Source organism: Lissotriton helveticus, chromosome 7 (assembly GCF_964261635.1).
Source record: "Lissotriton helveticus chromosome 7, aLisHel1.1, whole genome shotgun sequence".
In the NCBI taxonomy this organism is placed as follows: domain Eukaryota; kingdom Metazoa; phylum Chordata; class Amphibia; order Caudata; family Salamandridae; genus Lissotriton; species Lissotriton helveticus.
This window is the reverse complement of record NC_136068.1, coordinates 1,299,123,220-1,299,144,997: the sequence shown is the minus strand read 5'-3', so window position 1 is coordinate 1,299,144,997 and position 21,778 is coordinate 1,299,123,220. Positions and strand designations below refer to the sequence as shown.

Here is a 21,778-nt window from a genome sequence, read left to right as displayed (position 1 = left end):
AGTGTTGCAAAACCGTCTCTCCATTTGTTCTCTCGCTCGTGTGCTGCTTTTCTGTTCTCTGGCATGGGGTCATCTCTACCCCAGCTGTTTTTGTTATTTTTAATCGCCCACCCACCAAGTTAGTCTTTGCATCTTTTTGTTGTTGTATGCGACTTTATAGAATCGCTAAAAAGCATTGTGCTTTTTTGCTGATGCTGCACAGAACCAACATAAGACATTAAAATCAAAGCCAATAGGTCATAAAGACGAGACCTTCTTTTGCTTCGCCAGTGCTTGTTTGATTTGCCTCATTTTTAGGTCTGGCTTGATAGTGTATCTGTCGTTGACTTTCTGTGATCAACAGTAAAAAAAGCTTTAAGAAACACTTCTAGAAATTGTATTTGTCTCCTCAAACATATTGATTCACTAGAAGTGCAGCATTTGTTTAAGCAGGTGTTTTGAAATGCCACTAAAAAAGAGTGCTTGTATTTCACTTTATGCCTTGTTGGAAAGCTTATACTCAATAGAATAGGCATGAATTGCTTACGGTGACAAGCCAATGATGCCATTTGTCAGATACCATAGGTATGGTCTGTTAAGAAAAGTTATATACAAGATGGTAAACCTGTCTTATTAATTGTGAAAAGCATGTGTTAAAGTCAATAGGCCTGTATTACACTGTAGTAAAACCTCTACTCAGGTTTATTTTTATGTGGAATTTCAGATATTCCATGTAACAAAATAGGCAATGATTTTGGTGCTGGTTATTCTCTCCGACAAACCCTTCAGTAGATTCGCGTTGTGAGAATGGCAATTCTTCAACTGAAATGAAGAGAAAATCAAGATTTCATTAAAGACGCGGTGGGTAGCATTATACAGTAACACATTTTAATGCCACTCCTGCAGCACTTTAAAGAACTGCATTACATTATACAATTTAACAAATCAGAACTAGAATCTCCTTAACCCATGAATAAACTCCGCTCAGAAAGTTCTCCGTGTTTTAAATGTGAAGACCATCAGAGAGATTCCCGTCTTATCTTCTTCCAAACTCAGAACACAAATCCATATCTTCATCCCCAGCACTTCAATGAGCATTGTCTGAAACAAACAATAGACAATTTAAGCAAAAACTTACACAAAGCACAATAACAATATCCTCTAACCAAACAACATTAATAAAGATCTCTAGAACCAACTACATAGTACAACCTTTTTTTTATATTATTGAAAGGGCGGTTGGGATAATGCTCACTCACTCCTTCTGGTCAGTACTCCAAAACTCTGCGCTCATACTCATGCAAGCAATCCAATACACAAAGTTTATTACATTGATCAAACTTTTGATTAAAAAAAAACCTGAATCCGACATAGTCTTGGTTCTCCTGAAACCTATCATCCTTGCCTGATCCCGTAAAGATAGAAACTGCTTTCCCAATACTTACCTGTTAAATACTCTGTTTCTTTTTTTCCCATTTGGTACATTCCTTCCTTTCCTCCTTTCCCTCTTCCCTTTGTCTCTTCCCCTTGGAGCTCATCTTAGAATGTTGGTGTGTTTCACCAGACTGTGAGGAGAGTGGATGGCCAATAAAGCGGTGCTTGGAACTCATCCTGTTTCCTGGCATTCCTTACTTTTAACAATACCATTTTCTGTCTTTATTATTTTCTCATTGTTCCCTGGAAGCATCACCTGAACCATATCTATTCTGAAACCTAGAAATTCCAACTTTTAAGCTAGCTGGAAGCATAGCTGATTGCTCCTTGTTTATAATAAACCCTAGGTTCCTCAATATATTTCTCCCCTTTGGCAACTCTTTTAGCAACTTCTCCAAACTCTGCCACTTCAGCAAAATGTTGCCCAAATAAATTATCATCTGAATACCTCTGTATCGCAAAGAGGACACCACTACCCTCATTACTTTGGTGAAGATGATAGGCCAAAGGGTAAACACTGAAACTGGTAATTTTGATTTCTCCATCTGAACTATAGAAAAGACTGACAGAAACTCTCCATTGGACTTGTTAAAATTTTTATCTTTTAGATCCAATTTCACCAGCCAATAGTCCCTCAATAGCATATCTTGTAAAAGATGGAGTCCCTACATCTTGAAATGTCTCTAAACATAGAATGTGTTCAACTCCCTCAGATTTATCACTAGTCTCCAGCCTTTATTGTTTTTCTCTACCAGGAACAAAGTCCTCACAAAACCTTTGCTTTCCTCCCCAACCGGAAAAACTGCTTCCTTCTCCATCATCAACTTTATCTCCCAATCTACAACTAACTGTTGTTCTTGGCTCAACACCAATTCTCTTGGCTCTCTCTTCTGCTGAGGTAACTCCATAAAATATATTTTGAACCACTAGATTTGTTTTCCAGTATTCAAGGGTCTCACAAAATCTTCTTCCACCTGTGTATGAATTGCCTCAAATGACCACCTACTTTTCCCGCGGAAAAATAATAGTAGTAAGTGTACTCAACCTAGAAAAGCCATACCTCCTTTGCCTCGTACTCCTCTACTCCTTGAGAACCTTCTTCTCTGCGGATAGAAGCCTGTACCAGCCTAGACTCCTCTTTCATATACCCTTTGATTAAAGATATATTGGGACCTTTGTATTCCTCGGCCAGCAAAAAGTTGCCTTCTTCTAGGCCACAGGCTATTTGGTAAATTAGAATCATTTCTATCAGAACACTTGTCTGTTCTGCTTATTACAAAAAATACTTGACAAAGGCTGCAGGGCTGAGTTATTTGTGGTGAAAAACATAAGTGAGGTGGATTGTTAAAACACTGTGTTAAAACCTGTAGACAGGAATGTTGTTACATGGAATCTGACAGATTAATGGAGTTGGCAAGGATTTTGGTATTTGCTACCTTCATTTGACAAGTCCTGGGGTAACAAGGTTTACATTTGAGAATCATTGTTAAGACTATTAAGAGGGGTTGCATATTGTTTTACCAACTGTGATGTTATACATGTTTATAATTTTAAACTGTCTTCGGCCTTGCCAGGAGCACCAAACTGGTGAATGCGCAGTGGCTGCTCCTCCATAGGGGCTTAGGGCGTCGTCCCACTGCTTTCTCTCAGTGCGAGCAGCAGAAACATATAATGGTAAAACTACCATTTTATGTTTCTGCTTCTCGCACTGCAAGAAAGCTGAAGTGCCTGGTTGGGGGTACTGACTTTTTGGTAGGCCCCAGGGCTGAATAAAGCAGTCATGTGCACTCCCCCTTTTTGTCTATGTAGGCTGCTGCATGCAGCCTACATAGAGAAAATGGCCCTGCTGGGGCACTCTCCGCTGCGCCTCACCAATCACAACGCTGCCATTTCAGCGTTGTGATTGGCTTAAGGGAGGGGAGGGAGGCTGCCTGTGGCTGCTTCCTGTTGGGACCCTGCCACTGCCAGGAGCTGAGACGGTGGGAGACTCAGGAACCGGTAAGGTAAGTTTTAGGGTCCCGCTGAGGCAGCGCATGCGCTACTCTGCAGACATTTAGTGTATGGGTTTTCAAAGTGCTGCTACAGGTTTTTGGTAGTTGTAAGTTACTATGGGGTAACCCAGTATCCCTCAGAACCTGGGCATTATACACAATATAAACAATGGTTCTGTTGGGCAAAAGATTTATTCCAGTTTTCATATATTATTTCATCGGTTTTTTAAAAATGCAGTATCGACTTACTTACAATTTATCAAACTTAAACGTAAAAATGCAAATCCAAAATAACCAATAGGGTATGAAATGATTATTTTATGAATTCAATGTCATTCATAGTAACCCTGCATTCAATGTATACATTTATAGATTCTACAAAACGGCGCATCAGAGTATAGTGATATATTAGTGCAGTGATTTGTCATGCAGTGAGAAATTGTAAACAGTGAATTATATACAAGTGAAAGAACAATTGGGGTTTAAAAGGTTGGCCAAAGCAGTATTCAATTGGAAATATTCCTATGTGCCACTACAGTTGGCAATTACTGTGGAATATTCAGTGTTAGTCCACGGGCTTCTTTATCGGTCAAAAGGTTTTTGGTGGCCTAAAGCTTGCGTGCACGTGAGCGTGCACACGCGCAGCTGCCATCATCCTTTCTGTCATGGCTCATTAAGCCTTCCAGCGTGTGAATCATGCTCCTCCACCCCTTTGCTGTCTGCTCTCACTACCCCCTCCCTTCTCCTCCCTCCCTTCTCTCCCTCTCTCCTCATTAGCTTGTTATTCCTAACTTCGGAAGCATCTGATGTGTATTTTAACCCTGGGCGGAGAACTATGCTCCGTTCGCGGAGTTTGCGAATTTTCAGCAACTTCGTGGCGAGCGCGAAGTTGTCGACTACTTCGCAATCTACAGCGTAGCGTAGTAGTTTTTCTTCCTCGCGCGCTCAATAGCATTCTCGCGTGCGCGGTAATGACTTACCGTGGTTCTGCGTTCGCTTTCTCGCATTTCTCTCCCGGTCGCGTTCGCTACGATGTTTGGAATCCGGCCGCACAATCCCATGCGACTTTGAGAAAGCGATTACGTCATTGGGACGCGCGAACATGTCATTGGGACGCGCGATCCTCCTTGCAGTGCCATGTTGGTAAGATCTCGTTTCCGAACACGCAGAAACTGCAATCTGGCACAGAATATCTCCCGAGCATGTTAAAATCTTCTAAAAAATGTTCATTTAACCCCCCAGATTGTGATTTGGCTGTATTTTTTTGGGCTAGGAGTCCTCTTTTTGTTTCTACTATTTTTTTCAAGAGAAAGGAAGTGCCCCTGAGTCTCCAACTTCCTGTTCCTGTCCACCAGGCTCCTCCCAGTGCTTTGTCCATGTGGTGTTCACTTTCATTTGGAATTGGAGCTGGAAGGATCACTCTTTGTGTATGTCTGCTGCATCATAGCATATAATTGGATTTATTGAGGAATTTTGGATTTGAACTTTTCTTTTACAAGTAAGTTTGAGAATTGAGAATTGGTGTACTGTAAATGTTTGTTTGGTTTGGGTTTTTTTAACTACAGTTTTCTGTGCTTCTCAACCTTTGTTAAAAATTATTATTGAGGGAGGCCTGTGCTTTCATGAGGGGCCAAGTTGTATGTGTTTGAAATTTCATCCAGTAGGCCTAGAGGTACCCAAGGGTCCACCCATGTTTCTGTTGTGTCTGTAAAACATCATGGATGGCATTGGATTTAATTGCATACTCTGTTGTAGTGGAATGTAATTTTTTTTAGTAAAATTAGGTAACCCTAGTAGTTCATGTAGTTAGTGTAGGCCTGCTTGAGTACATTTACTTTCTGTGGGTGGCTTGGCCAGGTGGTGGTGGCTATTTTGTGTTTGTAGCCACTGTGTTTTTGCCATAGGCCTCCAAGCTTGTGGCCTACTCTGCCAGTAGGCCCAAGGGTACTACTACAGTCCTCATCATGGGTGCATGAAAGTTGTTCAACTGTTATAGGGGTGTTTAAGTTGTAAGTGTAACATCATGTAGGTCATGGATGGCTTTGGATTAATTAGCAAAATGTGTTTTTGGTGTTGAATTGCAGGTTTTGGGTGTGTGTTAAATAATGTGGCTTTTTCTGCGCACTAGGTAACCCTAGGATTCAGCTCGCGTAGTTTTGGTAACTTTGCACAGTGCTACAACGCGACCTTACAGTTTTTGTCTTCTTCGCGCGCTCAATGTGCGTGCTCGCAAACGACGTTTTGTACAGTTCGCGCTGCCGAACACGCCGAATTTGCATTCTCGCGAGCAATATCTCTCGAGTTGCCTAAAACGTTCCCGAAAATGTAGATGCTGTTCATTTTGCTAAAAGAAACCCCTTAGGTTGTCATTTGCTTGTAGTTTTTGGAGCATGGGCCACTTACTGTTTCTGTCCTCTATGTACTTTGTATTTTGAGGGTGGCCTGACCATGTGGGCGGCTTGTCGGCCATTTTGTCAAGCCAAGCATTGTCCTTTTGCCATAGGAATGTATTGTCTGTCTTCTCTTTCTTTTCATGTTTCTGGGGGTGGCCAGGCCATGTGGGGTGGCCATTTTGTGTGACCTTCCATCGTGGTTTAGTTTTTTTGCTGCAGGCCTACAAACTTGTGTGATTTGTTTCTGCCAGTAGGCCTAGAGTCCCAGAGATAGTCAGCGGGGATGCTTGATGTAGCGTTTTCCATTTTGTCTGTTGAATTTAACTTCATTTAGGGCATAGGTGGCAATGCATTGAATTTTCAAATGTGGTGTTTGGGGTGTAGTTAACTGTTTGGGTGAAAACTCTAAATGCCTTTGTTGTTTGTGTTGTTGTGTAACTTTCAAACCTTGTAGCCATGGGGATTTTCTTTTTTGCATTAAGCTGTGATGTGTAAAAGGCATCCTCCTTTTTCTGGCTATAGGGTTATTGATAGACCTGCTTGAGTTTATTTAAATTGTATGTACTTTCTTGTTGGTGGGCTGACCATGGGGCTGGTGCCCATTCCCATTTGGTGAAGCCATGCATTTTGCTTTTCCCATAGGCCTGCTTTGTCTGTTTTTTATTTTTAGTCCTTTCTTATTTTTTTATTCCTTTTCTTTTTTTTATTGTGACCGCCTGTCCATGTCGTGGCGGCCATTTCCTGGTACTAGTAGTAGCCTCTGTGTTTTTGCCATAGGCCTCCAAGCTTGTGGCCTACTCTGCCAGTAGGCCCAAGGGTACTACTACAGTCCTCATCATGGGTGCATGAAAGTTCTTCAACTGTTATAGGGGTGTTTAAGTTGTAAGTGTAAGATCATGTAGGTCATGGATGGCTTTGGATTAATTAGCAAAATGTGTTTTTGGTGTTGAATTGCAGGTTTTGGGTGTGTGTTGAATAATATGGCTTTTTCTGCGCACTAGGTAACCCTAGGATTCAGCTCGCATAGTTTTGGTAACTTTGCACAGTGCTACAACGCGACCTTACAGTTTTTGTCTTCTTCGCGCGCTCAATGTGCGTGCTCGGGCACGCGATAACGACGTTTTGTACAGTTCGCGCTGCCGAATACGCCGAATTTGCATTCTCGCGAGCAATATCTCTTGAGTTGCCTAAAACGTTCCTGAAAATGTAGATGCTGTTCATTTTGCTAAAAGAAACTCCTTAGGTTGTCATTTGCATGTAGTTTTTGGAGCATGGACCACTTACTGTTTCTGTCCTCTATGTACTTTGTTGTTTGAGGGTGGCCTGACCAGGTGGGCGGCTTGTTGGCCATTTTGTCAAGCCAAGAATTGTCCTTTTGCCATAGGAATGTATTGTCTGTCTTCTCTTTCTTTTCATGTTTTTGGGGGTGGCCAGGCCATGTGGGGGCGGCCATTTTGTGTGACCCTCCATCGTGGTTTCGTTTTTCTGCCGCAGGCCTACAAACTTGTGTGATTTTTTCTGCCAGTAGGCCTAGAGTCCCAGAGATAGTCAGTGGGGATGCTTGATGTAGCGTTTTCCATTTTGTCTGTTGAATTTAACTTCATTTAGGGGATGGGTGGCAATGTATTGAATTTTCAAATGTGGTGTTTGGGGTGTAGTTAACTGTTTGGGTGAAAACTCTAAATGCCTTTGTTGTTTGTGTTGTTGTGTAACTTTCAAACCTTGTAGCCATGGGGATTTTCTTTTTTGCATTAAGCTGTGATGCAGGCATCCTCCTTTTTCTGACCATATAGGGAGGGATATAGGCCTGCTTGAGTTTATTGTTTTCTGGCTTTTACCCATGTACCTGTGATGAGTGCCCATGTGGAGCTGTGGTGGTAGTAGTAGTGTGCTGTTTTGTTTTTGACAAATTGGCCTGTGTCTTGCCATTGTTCCTGTTGGCTTACTACTGTTCACATCCCCATTGCTATCTGCTGCAGGTCACTGAAATGATGCACAAATTAAGGATAAACAAGTTCCACTTCCACTACATTTGCATTTTAGTTCTTTGCTATTCTTACTCTTACTGGTTGTACTAATACTTCTAGTAGTAATTAAAATTAAAGCTAAAAAAAATCCACATTCGACTGATGTTGTTCTGCCTTCTTTGCTTGTAGGTGCACAAAAGACTGAAGAGGAGGTGTCTGTCATCATTCATCGCCTGTTCTACTGCCAGACAGACGTCCTTCTGTTCTGTACTACGTCACGTGTGGTGTGACTAACCTGACCAGACATCATTCTCAGTAACTTGTGCAACTGAGTGCTGCTGCTGACATCTGAAGAAGATTGGCCCAAAGAAAGCAGGTACCAGGTCCTCCAAGACCAAGAAAGTTGCTGAGAAGAAGGATGAACAGAGGAAGGAAGTGACACTTAAGTCTGGTGTTGACCCGAAAACCTTTTTTGGGCAAAAAAAAAGTACGCCTGCAGCAGCAGTGACCGGGGTCCAAGTTGGGGCCAGCACCTCTGCATCAGTGGGCCCAAGACACCAACCCAGGCCCAAGCAGATGAGTGGGGAAGAGGTAGCCAGCCTAATGGTGGAAAGCAGTGATACTGAGCCTGACCTGAACTTATCGCTATCTCAAAGTAGTACACATTCCACACAAGAGGGAACACAGCAGAAAAGTGGTGAACAACAACCAGCGCCCGCAATAGTAGATGTTTAACCTGAACCACCGCCCGCAATAGTAGTTGTTCAACAACCACCGCCCGCAATAGTAGATGCTCAACGAAAAGAACAACCACAACCACCGCCTGCAATAGTAGGTGTTCCACAACCACCGCCCGCAATAGTAGATGTTCAACGAAAACAACAACCACAACCACCGCCTGCAATAGTTATTGTTCAAGAACCACCACCGGCAATAGTAGTTGTTGTTCCTCCCGAAGTCGGGGCAGTTCAGGAAATTGAGCCTGATGCAGAGCAAGAAGAGGCAGCACCTCATGCAGGAGATCTATTGTTTTCCAAATCCCCACCAAGGAAAAGGAGGGTTAGTCCATCGAGTTCTTAGCCAAGCATCCCTTCTGATGATCTTGATCCCAATTGGGAGCCACGACAATCTGAGCATGAGAGGGAGAGACATCCCAAGAAGACCAGGCTAGGGAAAAGAAAGGTTCCAGGAAGCCTACCACTTATAGAGTGTGATGTTGAGCAGCCGGATAATGATGGTGATGATGAGTCAGACCCAGTCATCACAAGCATTACTCCTGGCCCTGAGGACATGGAGACAACATTTTAACCCTAGCAAGAATGGCTGTGACTAGTAGGGATGTAGCACGCATACCACCAACACAGGCCACACCAAAACTACCTCCAGCTTCCATTTTTACATTTGCACACAGCCGGCAGCGTCCTACATCCAGCACAAGTTCCACCTCAGCAGAAGTAGGTAGTGGTACTACTGCGCAGCCACATAGTGAAATTCACCAAACAACCTCCAGTTCATCCGGCATTGGAAGTGGCACCTCTAGCAGGAGACAAAAGTTAAGCTCCCCAGTGTGGGACTTATTTACAGTTAGCGCAAATGAGGAGAACATTGCTATATGCTCCATTTGTCATTCCTCTGTTAGTCGTGGTAAGCTTGGTACAAACTATGGTACCGGAGGCCAAATGACCCATATGAAAAAACACCACGCAATTAAGTGGGAGGACCACCTACGTATCATAAAAGCAGGAACCATTAATGTTGGTGGGGAAGCAGTAGAAGGTCCACAGGTCGAACAGGAAGAAGAGGGAGACATTCTATCTGGTAGTGGTACTCTAAGTACCCCTGTCCGACTCCCCAGCACTGCAGTGGTAGGTCCCACATCCTCCGCATCAGCAACATCTCTGTGGCACCAGAGTAAGAGTAACCCGGAGACACCAAGGAGTACGGGTGCGAAGTCTGCGACGCGAATGACAGCATCGGGCACAACTGAAAGAAATACCAAGCAGCGTACCATGTTAGCATGTTTAGGCAGGAGGGAAAGTACGAGCGCAACCACCCAATAGCACGTTTGTACAATGCTAAGCTTGCTAAAATGTTAGCTCTGGACCTTCTCCCTTTTTCTTTTGTTGAAGGGGTGGGTTTCCTGGAATTTGTGACAACCCTCTGCCCAAAATGGAATGTTCCCAGCCGCTACTATTTTGCCAGAGTTGCTGTTCCAGCACTACACCACGACGTGCTGGAATTGCTTGGAAAAGCCTTGCAGCAGAGTGCTGTGCATAGTATCCACCTGACAACAGACATGTGGACCAGTAGCCAAGCCACTGATTACATGTGCATAACTGCACACTGGATCTCTTGTACAGGTGTTAGAGACTAAGGGCCAGATGTAGGTAAAGCACATTTACCGATTCTTAAATACCGAATTTTACCGATTCGGTATTCAAAAATCGGTAAATGAGATGTAGGCAAAAATCGGTATTTTTTACCGAATCGGTAAAAGTCGGTATCGGACTTTCGGAATTTACCGAATCAGTATTTACCGATTCGGTATTTACCGAATCGGTATTTCCCATTCATCCCTAAAGGCCCATAGGAATGCATTGAAAATACCGATTCGGTAAATACCGAATCGGTAAATACCGAATCGGTAAATTCCGGATCGGGAAGCAAGCAAAAGTGAAACTAAGGAAAACAGCCAATCAGGTGCTACCATTCTCCCCCTCCATACCAGGAAGTGGCTACCCAGGCAGCTGCAACTCATTAGAAGGTTCTGGAGAGGCAGTCAGAGCTGAGCACAGACACAGAGCAGCAGGGAGTGATTTTTGGGACTTTACCTCTGTGAAAATGGCTAGCAGCAGTGAGAGTCAGAAGGCAGAGAGGAAAAGGAAAGTAAAGTGCAGCAGCATGGAGCTGCAAGTACTAGTGGAGGAGGTGGTTAGAGTCCACAAACAACTGTTTGGCAGGCACTCCCTCACTGTAGCAGAGTCAGCAAAACGCAAGCTGTGGCTTGCTATTGGAGAAAGGGTAAATGCTGTGGGAGTTACAAGCAGGAGCATTGATGACCTCAAGAAACGCTTCTACGAAATCAGGAGCCTCACCAAGAAAAAGATGGCAGAGCTACATAAGCAGGCTGGTGTCACCGGTGGAGGCAGGAACCCAGGGCACCCCCTGACTGACCTGGAGGAGTTGGTGGCGTCAACCATCGAGCCAGACAGTGTTGTGGGACTGAGAGATGTGGACAGCTCAGCCAGAGCCAAAGGAAAAGGTAAGACGCATGCGCAACATGACACCCCATACCAACCTGCTTCCCTTAACCCTTTGTGCACAGGCCAACCCCAGTCCAGTACTGCTAGCACTATACAGGAGCAATGCATTATGGGAAATGTAGTCCGCTAATATAAGACCATGTGTAACTGCACAGACATCAGCAAGACAGTGAAAGTAATGCTGAATAATGACAGTAAAATGTGTAAAGCATTTATTTTAGTGACTGTCACACAGTAGCACTCAGTTGACATACGCTTATTTATACCTAGGGGCAATATCAGCCAGTCAAGCCACTGCTACAGCAAGGACTGCACCAGCGAGGAAGCAGAGTGACGAGGCAGGGCCAAGCCATGTCCATGCCTCGCAGGAGGAAGAACACACAACTGCCATCTCCCAGGAAGAGGAGACAGTCCAGACACCCGAGTTTCCCCACTCCCCACATCTCTCACAATCCCCTTCATTGCTTTTCTCTCCTGAGACCTCCCCATCACTGTTACAGCCTGCACCTGCAACCTCACCAGCCAGGAGGCGAGTCGTGGCCCCACTGCCAGTGATGGAGGCAGCAGAGGGAGAGGCCCAAACCACTGCACCTGAGAGTCCTGCTGCACTGCAGCCCACCACAGAGTCTTTAACCTCGCGCAGACAGCAACGCAGGCCCAGCAGTGCAGGTGTTCCTGGAGATGGCACTTTATCCTGTGGGCTGGAGGGGAGCATGGTGCGCCTCCAACGCATGCAGGGGAAATCAATACAGGCCTGCCACCGCCAATTTCGTGTCCTAAACCAACAAATTGGAGAAATGGGGAAGGGCATCAGAGACATGGTAGAAAGCAACAGGGAGATATCAAAAACCAATGCTGATCTAGCTGCAGGAATGCAGCAAATGAGCACTTCAATAACCCAGCTGTGCTCAAAACTGGCAGCCTGGAGCACACAAGGCGCAGGGACGCCCGTGTAAACAATAGGGCCATGAATCGTCTGGCCACTGCCACATCACAGTTATGCTGTAGAGGCATTAACATGCAGGAAAGCCTCACTCAGAACACAGCCGAGGTCACCAGCTGCATGGCCAGGATCACCAGTGCCCTCGAGGCAATGATAATATTACACACTGCACTGGATCCTGCTCTGGATGTGGCTGAGGGAGAGGACAGCAGTAGCCGCAGCAGCTTGGCAAGCGCTGTGGTTCAGTCCCGTAGGAGCAGCAGGCGCCCAGCTGAGCCTGCAGGCCATGAGGAAAGCAGTGAGCAACATCCCAGTGGCTCTGGGAAGCGCGGGCACAAATGACTTTGCCGGTGTGGGTGATGTAACCCAGGACATGTAGTCCCCACCTTTATTTCTTTAATTTGTTGCACTTCAGTGCATGAACGTTGTGGCAACATTAAATGACGTTATTCTCATTCACAACCTGTCTGTGTCTCATTACTTACTCAGAAATAGTTGCTTGTTATTTCCTCACGTCTGTATCTGCCATCACTTGGTGTTGTCACTCCAGCAGGTTGTCTTTCAGGCACAGCATTGTCGTCGTCATGATCCTCGTAGTCAGACAACTCCACCTCAGTACCCTTCTTAACAGCAAGGTTGTGCAACATGGCACATGCAGCAATTATCTTACAGCAGGTGATGGGGGTATACTGCCTTGCACCTCCACTCTTGTGCAAGCATCTGAATCTGCTTTTCCAGATACCAAAGGTCCGTTCGACGTCATTCCGTGTGCTTTTGTGGGCCCGGTTATATATTTCCTTTGGCTGGGTGTTGAGGGGTTGAGGTAGGGGGTGAGTATAAATGAGCGGAGAGCATATGCACTCTCTCCTAAAAGGAAAAGGGAATACATTACTCACATGCATGAATGTACTTCTTACTGCAATAGGTATTATGGGGGTCAGACACTGTGTCTTACCTAGGAGGTATCCTTCACCAAATTCCCCTGCAGTCAGCCGTGCATAGATGCCACTGTTTTGAAACATATACGAGTCGTGGGTACTCCCAGGGAATTTTGCCACAAGGTCAGTGATGACGAACTTTGCATTGCAAATCACCTGCACATTGATGGTGTGGGTGGACTTCCTATTCCTATAGATATATTCTGTGGCAGCAGGGGGACAAATGGGAATGTGCGTGCCATCAATGCAGCCAATTATATTTGGAAATCTAGCCATCTGGTAAAATTCTGATTTTGTTTGCACCAGTTCAGCATGGGTAGCAGGAAAAGATATGTAATGCTCCATCCTCTGTAACATGGCGTCAAGGAATTTGTGGAAAAACCTTGAGAGGCTGCTCTGGGTCACCCCACCCACCACAGCAACCACGGTCTGGTAGCTCCCAGACGCAAGCAGGTGAAGGCTGCACAGCACCTGCACATGGGGTGGAATAGCATGTGCCCTTGGGGTAGTGTGCTGTAACAGTGGTTTGAGGTCCCTGATGAGCTCCAAGATGGTGTCTGGATCCAACCTGTACCTCTGCAGTATCTCTGCCTCTGTGAGCATGAACAGGGTAACCCTCTGCCTGTAGACCTGCTCCTGTCTCAGCCATTCCCTCTTTCCTTCCTCCTGTAGCCGTAGCCGTCTTGCAATGACATAAAAGGCCGCCATTGTGCAAGAAGAATTGCATTTTGGGTCCATTTTTATAGGTTGCACCTGGTTACCACCTGATTTCAATCCATGGTAAATACCGACTCTTAAATACCGAATTTCATGCAAATTCGGTATTTCAGAGCTTCCCTACATCTCAATATCCATTTTTACCAATTCTTAATTACAGAATCGGTAACTTTACCGAATCGGTAAATTTACCGATTCGGTAATATTTCCGATTCTGTAATTTTACGAATCGGTAAGTTAACGAATCAGTAAATTTACCGATTCGGTAATATTTCCGAATCGGTAATTTAACGATTCAGAGGATTTTCGGTCTCCTACATCCCGAAAGCTCAATACCGGTCGGTAACGGCCGAAAACACCGATTTTCGGCCGTTACCGACCGGTAAAGGGCTACCTACATCTGGCCCAAGATATCTACAGGCATTGACACTACTGAGATTTTTAATGATACTCGCAGACATGCTACTGTAGCCATGTTTGCTATGGAGCAATCGCATACTGCTGCAAACATTTTGGATGAGTTCAACAGCAAGGTCTTTGAATGGCTGCGACCAAGAGGCCTCAACATTGGTTTTGTTGCCACCGACAATGGCAGTAATGTAGTTAAGGCCATGGAAGATGGTCGCTATTTCAGGGTCCCGTGTTTGGCACACTGCATTAACATTGTGGTTCAAGACTTTCTGAAAAATGAAAGCAAAGTCAGCAACTTACTGACCATTTGCAGAAGAATCTGCACGCATTTGAATCATTCTTTTAAAGCCAAGAAGCAGCTATGGGTCATTCAACGTGAGTATAGAATGCCAGTCAAAGCACTCATCCAGGAGGTACCAACATGTTGGAACTCTACTTATTACATGCTTGATCGGCTGTTTGAGCAGTACATACCACTTAATGCTTATGTCATGACAATGTCAAGAAGATCAGGGCAGGATCCAACTGTTATTAAAGCCATGACAGTTGAGATGTCGCAATGGGACCTCATTAAATGCCTGACAGAGATGCTACTTCCTTTTGAGGTCTTCACACGTGCAGTCAGCAGGGAGGACTGTACTATGGGCCAAGCTATCCCATTGTTGTACATGCTGGAGCAAAAGCTGAAGGAGGTGTCTGAAACATACGAAGATGTTGAAGGAAAACTTGAAGCATGTAATTTGGCGAAGTCCTTAGCCGGCCGCTTATCTGAGAATACAAGGATTCAAAATAAGATTGTGTCACATCAACATTACATTACTGCCTCAATTTTGGATCCACGGTACAAATTATTTGTGAACAGTAATGCAGTAATTCCTTTTTCAGAAGGGGATGTTTCCAAGTACAAAACTGTAATAGCCAAGGAAGCCACTGATTTCGAAAATGAACGGCTCTCAATTAGAGGCCTGCCAGCCCAGGACAGTGCAAGTACTACTGAGCATCCTACAGAGTCAAGTTCTTCACAGCATGCGAGCAGTGCATTTACTTCCCAGCAGTCACCAACACAAACAATAACAACAACCGCACCAACAGGATCTGATTCATCAGACACAAGCAAAAAAATAGCTGCTTGGTTTCTACAGAAAGGGATGGGTAAGTCCGTTGCTGTCGCAAAGCAAAAAGAGGACGAGCAAACCGAGCACCAATGAACATTGAGCGGTTGGTCCAGGCCTATCTAGATGACACAACAGAGGTGTTCATGGAGCAAAGCCCATTGGTGTATTGGTATAGGACAAGAAAGCAATGGCCACTGCTCAGCAGGCTGGCGATAACGTATCTAGCTTGCCCTTTTGCAAGTGTCTCTTCTGAGCGTGTTTTCAGTGCTGCTGGTGCCATTGTGACTGTGAAAAGGACCAGTCTCTCGCCCAAAAGCGTGGAGAGGTTAACCATGATCAAAATGAATCAGCACTTCATACCACCAGACTACAAAGTACGTGAATCAGAGCTAGAAGAGGAGAGCGAGTCGGAAGAAATAACTAGTGGGTTACAGGACCTACTTCTGTCAGAAGAACCACCAGGGTTTGAGGACGAGCTCCTCTTCCCTGACAACTAGGCTTTGAAAATGTTACATTCTCCCTTCCTTTATTTCTCCCTTCCTTATTTGTGTGTATCTGTCTTTCTGACTCAAACTTAATCAAAACCAACACCATCTTCCTTTCTCTTTTAATTACCTATTGGAGTTGCACATCTGAGCATTTACTGTACATTCCACTCATCAGAGTCCTGCTCCATCTTCCTGACTCACCCTAAAATAGATACATTTCCATCTTGCCATACTCGTCATCACTTTCAGAAGACTCTGCTGCATCTGTGATCTGACAGCCACAAAGAAGAGAAAGACAGGTATATGAATTAAATGATGCCATACATTGCATTGGCTGCTTGCTGACTCAGAGCAAATGTGCATGAAGTAGAAATATACTAGTAGTTTAATATAATAACAAAGTACTTGTGTCTCAAGTGGTGGTCAATGTTTCCATGTTGTTAATAATATGTATCCAATTGTATTCCTACTACTGCAGGTGCAGTCTGGACTTAATCGTAGTCACTCACTACAGACTGGGTTGCTGTTGGTGGTCTTTTGGAGAACACGTACACGTGCCACACCGGATGATGATGATGATGATGACCACCATACCATCTTTGCACGCTGTCAGTCAGTTTGATCAGAGATGATTGATGGAATATGTTCAGGAAGTGGAATACAAGGTAAACACACAACCAATCAACAAGAACCACAACAGACCTAGGCTACATGTGTGTGCAGTGGTGCAATAGAATAGTGGTATGATTGACTGACATTGGCGCATTGATTTAATCAATTGTTTTGGAAATGCTAGGTTGATTTATATGCCTTTTGTCTGAAACTGTGAAAAATGTAGGTAAATGGAGTTTGGGCCACAGACTCACGGCCAGGTGTTGTGGTGTGGCCCTGTAACTGTTCTGTGCTGGCTCCTATCTTGTTGTTCTTTTCGATGACTGCTGTGCAACTAGAAGAGTAGAGTTAATCAATGTATCCAAGCAGCCTCTGTCTGAAAATCTTCTCGCTCACGGGTCTTGTCTTTTTTGCACTACACCGTAATTGATTTTTATGTTTTCATTCAGTTAACTTATTTTGTAATACCCCATTTCTTCTTTCATCAACACTTACAGGCCGGCCTTTCACCCAGCGCTATTATACGTGGAGCAACAACTCACACTTACCTTACCAATCCTCCTCATCATCATCCAGCCAGAGGCGCCCAAGAATGATATAATCAGTCACAGTGTCCATGGAAGGGAGGACAAAGATGAATGGCGAGATACAACTACACATTTGGCCCTAGATAATACATTAACTTTAGTATCATTTTCATATTTTTCTTTGATTCCTTTTTCCTCTTCATTTATGTTACGCTTGTGTTTGGTAATTGATTGCTCACTTAAACTATCTCTTAATTTTCTTTGCAAGCTTTCAGCCCGCTACATCAGGTATTACGGTTTCTCAGAGGGCATACAGCCTAGGCAAAAGTCATATTCATATCATATATAAGAAATACTTCCTTTGAATTGTGTTGTAGTAGTTAAGTAATTACCACTTATTATTAACCATCAAGTTAATAATAAACCTTCATCATGCATCCATTTCGTTTTTCTTACTTGACTTTACATTTATTGGGTAGTTGTGGATCAGCAATCATAGTCTTCATTGTTTTGCTTTTGTTGTCTCCATGCGTACTGTTTTTCTTTGTCAAACCTTTCCCCAAACCCCCGTTCCCATCCATTCATCAAACCCTAACCCTCTTCCCCCGGGCTGTGTGGTTTTATATTGAGCTGTGATGTTACTACATTAAATCTACACCAACAATTGATCACACGCTTGCTGGGGCAGATGTTGTGAAAGCAACACTAATGAAATCAAATGTCAATGAGGCAGGGCGAGGATCTTCTTCTGCTTGCCCACCCAAACTCACTTTATGTACTAGTGTACACGGCAATTAATTTCCCAAAGTGACCCAACGAATAAATGTAAATCATTGCTGGCATTGTTTGAATTTAATTTTAGAGCATTTACGTTTCCGATTTGTATTGTGTTTTTATGACTCCAATGCAACTACAGTTATCTTCTTGAACTTGGCATAGTCCCCGACACCATTGATTTCTTTGAGTTCGTTTAGCAGTTGCAATATTGTTTGTATTTTTTGTCAGTATTATGTACTGTAATTTTCTACTTCTCCCACATTCTCTCTCAGGCAAATGACTGTCTCTTTGTTTTTGTTTGCCAATGCTAGTGCCAGTGTCTAGTCTACTACTACCATCACACAACCACGGCATATTCTCCGTTGTCTTGGGAAACCATGCAGCCCTTGCGGTGCCAAACTTAATCATCATCAATCACAGGTAAGAAGAGAAGTTTGCTGGGAGGTATAATGGAGGAGAGACTGGTAGTACTAATAGGACAAATATAACTGAGGGGTACAGCATCTATCTGTTTGCATGTTACACATGTGGTCAATTAATAAAGTATTTCAATCAAACACTGGCTGCTGCCCTGCATCTAGAGTAAACCTTGTGACATACAACAGTAACGCCCCACAAAACAACATCATATGTGTAAGTTGAAAATAAATAAAATGTATTCATGTAAAAAAATATCCTCCTAGTCCTCCTATCCCACCCCTATCCCCACCCTAACCCCAACCAATGTACAAGTCCAAAGAATGTCCCACAAAATAACACCAACACCCAATTCCCACCCACCAACAAAAGTATTAAAAAAGGGGCAAATCGACAGGATCCATTACAATTGGCGGGCTTTGAGGTGTTTGTCCACTTAAATCTTGACGCGCTCCTCTAATTGGTACTCCAGCTTGGCCACCTGGAGGAGAAGTTGTTGCCGAAATGCACGGCACCTACATTTGCATCCATGCTGTGTGGGGGTGGCAGATGTTAATTGCCGGCAGTGAGCGGCTGCCTGGCCGCGGCGCCGTACTCCTGCAGGTGGGGCCTTGCTGGGGCCAGACGCATTGGAAGAGGCAGCAGCTGCTGCCGCCGCCTCTTCCTCCTCCTCCTCGGCCTCAGCCACCAGCTTGCGGTACTCCTCCACAATGGCCTGCAGTTTCCTTTGCCGGGCCCTGGCTGCCAACTCCCTCCTTGATAGTTTTTGGGAAGGAGTATGAGTATCTATAAAAAAAGAAATAGAATTGTAACTGAAACTCTTGAAAATTAATTCAACAGTACATTGTGGCATAGTAGCACTACCAAGCGCAGTACATACAATTGGTGTCAACTTTTAGTATCTATCTAATCTATCCTCCTGCTTCCCCTGCCTGTAGCATTAGTTGAAGTTTTTTCCAGCATTATACTTGCCCTAGTACTGGGTGGCCTTGAGTACACAGAAGAACACCAGTCTTTTTTGTATCTCCTTTTATTTTTTCAAAGTAAGACTCTGCTTCCAGTGACAGTCTTCACCTATGATGAATACAATACATTTAGGGGGCATCCACCCATTAAAAGTAAATGTCTATCATTCTTTATTATCGGCTTAGCTGGTTTCACTTTCACCAGCAACCCCCCATGCGTCCACTCCTTCCTTGCCTTGGGTTTCATTGACACAAACTCCGCTCATGATTCTTGCTATCCACTATATCCATGCACCCATATTGTTTTGCCTAACCAGGCCTGCATTTTTTTGACCTTCCAGTTCTACCCATCCTTCAACAACCCATGCATCGGATTCATATCAGCCACGTGAATGAACCTTCCAAAGTATCCTTCTATGGTAGTTAGTCTTATTATTACATATCTTTAGTCCTTCCTCCTTCCTCCCTAGTTCACTTCTTTCCCTTTTTGTTCAGCACATCCCTCAAGGTCATCTGATCTGACTTTTAGTCTTCTCCATAACTTTCACAGCTGAGTTGGAGTCTGATGGAAGAGGCCTTGTTTACTCAACTCACACTGGTAATGCTACAAAGGGTGTCTTCTTCAACCATTGTATATTGTCCAGTACAACTTCAAATTCATACTTTCTTAATAAGTCTCATAGCACAGTGAGGGAAATGATGTCCCCCTTCCACCTAGTAATGCAAATAAGTAATGAATATAACTTACCACCGCCCACCGCTGAAGTTTCCTCCCCCACTGATGCTCCTGCAGGTGCCGCAGCCACTGTCCCCCCCTCGATGGCAATCGCATCGCCGCTGGCCCCGTCGGCACTGCTGGTTGGTAGTGATTGTGCACCTATAAAAGCAAGTACACCTTTTTAGATGCCTGCACACCTCCCCCTATTTTACTAGTTGTACTTTTTTCACCAGGAAGGAAGATTGAAAAAACAGTTACGAACAACATGAATCGTTGTGTAACTAGTCCAAATTGCGTCCTACTGTACAGCAGTCACATTAGACAGAGTTTAGTTTTAATTTATTAGATGGTCTCTAGGGTCATCTAATCTCTACTCCTACTCTAGTCTTTGGAAAGTTAGCCTGAGCCATATAACCATTTTAGATCCGGGTCTACTGCTTTGCCCATGTTACCTCGCAGCTTGTTGCACAGTAAGAAAGACACCTTTGAGGCCACATGAGTGTTGCATACAACTAAAGAGGTTGACAAACCAGTATTGTTAGTCCCTTTTGCTTATCCATAATGTTCCACTTTTTGCCATGACTGCTAAAAACTGGCATATTTGTATTCACTGTCTAATGTGCAACATTTTTCTCATAGGCAGATGAGAAGAGAAGATTGACTTCTACGAAACAAGGGATTTGCAGAGCTTTCGAAAGATGCATGTGTAACCAGTATACGTTCAACGGTGAGGGGTCTCCCACAATTCACACATTTCTCTATCGTGCACTAGATGTACAAAATGTATAGTATTTAATCTTCTTCATTTTGCATGGTGGAGCAGGATGTTTTTCATGGAAATACTTAAAAGTTACAACAATACAAAGCTTGTTATTAAAAAATAAAGTTATTGAACTTGCACATAGACTCTGTGGTATATTTTGAGTGTCTGTGGTGTTGTGGACTGAAACGAGTGAGTGAGCGAAAGGGTGTTCTTCTGTTCTGGCCTGGGTTGTGTAATAAAATCATTGGGTATATATATCTAACTATCTTCGTGTGAGGGTCCGGAGTGGGACAAATGACTATGACCGAGACACTTAGGTAGGTAGACGGTCATTGGATTGTGGGTTCTTCTGACTGAGTTCTGTGACTAGGGTGTAAGGTGTAAGGTCCAACCTCCCTATCACCAACATCAACATCCGATTTTCTTGTGCATGGTTCTGTATGTGTATGTGCAGAGAATAATAACCACAACAGTAGTAGTAATATACTAACTGAACAAAAATTAGTAGGCAAACATCTGGTTGTGCATTTTGTTGGGGGGAATTGACAAAGACTGGAGATTACAGAGGACAACGCAAAAGACAGGAGTGGACCCAGCGGCTACAGCTATTCTATCACAGCTTTATTCAAAAGAATACCTTAACTAAAGAGTGGCCAACAGGGCAAGCTTAGCTACACACAGTCTAATAGTAGTTGCACAGAGAGTCTTAGGGCAGAGGCAGTTTGAAGGAACTGAAAGTCAGGGATGGCATTGGGTACCCAAAATTTGGAAAACAAATTTAAGACCAAAGAAGGTTTTGCTAACATTGAATTAGGAAGGAGGCTTAATAGGTTGGAAAAAATAAGGTGCGTTAAAAAGTTAGGGAAATATAATTGTTAATAATATAAGCACTGTAGGACTTACTGGGGCCAGCAGCAGGATCCTCGGTAGAGGAGCGCTCCTCTTGTGGTTGTCCCGCCAACTCGGACCACGTCTTCTTGCCCTTGGGTGGTGCTGATCATGTAAGAAATAATAAAGAAAGAGAAACATTAAGTGCTGTGAAACAAAGACCTCATTCAAAAATCCTCTCAAACATTTTAGGAAACAACAATTCCAATAAAATTGACTTCGAAGTATAAATGACTACTGGCTTGCAGGATTCACAGACCGTCTACTTATAGAACACTAATCAAATGTTCCACAAACATTCTGATTGCAGAATATATTAACGAAGCCAGTACCACCTGACCTACACCACCTATTCAAGAATCCAGACGGGCCAATTGTTCAGTAAGTCGGCATTTCCATTTTATTTTTGCCCGCAAACATGCATAGATAATGAGATGGAGGACACGTGCATAAATTTGTGCATACACGGAAT

The 21,778-nt window shown here is 43.9% G+C and overlaps 1 long non-coding RNA gene across 2 annotated transcripts in view; it reads right to left on the bottom strand.

Annotated features, from left to right (window-relative positions):
- Window positions 1-944: 944 nt before the first annotated feature.
- The window catches only part of LOC144770231 (uncharacterized), a 128,296-nt gene continuing 107,462 nt past the window's right edge, over window positions 945-21,778 (bottom strand). The window contains exon 3 of one of the 2 annotated variants that reach the window (XR_013598832.1): window positions 945-1,080. This is a non-coding gene — a long non-coding RNA (uncharacterized LOC144770231). The remainder of the gene's footprint in view (window positions 1,081-21,778) is intronic. The other variant, XR_013598833.1, reaches the window with a different exon arrangement.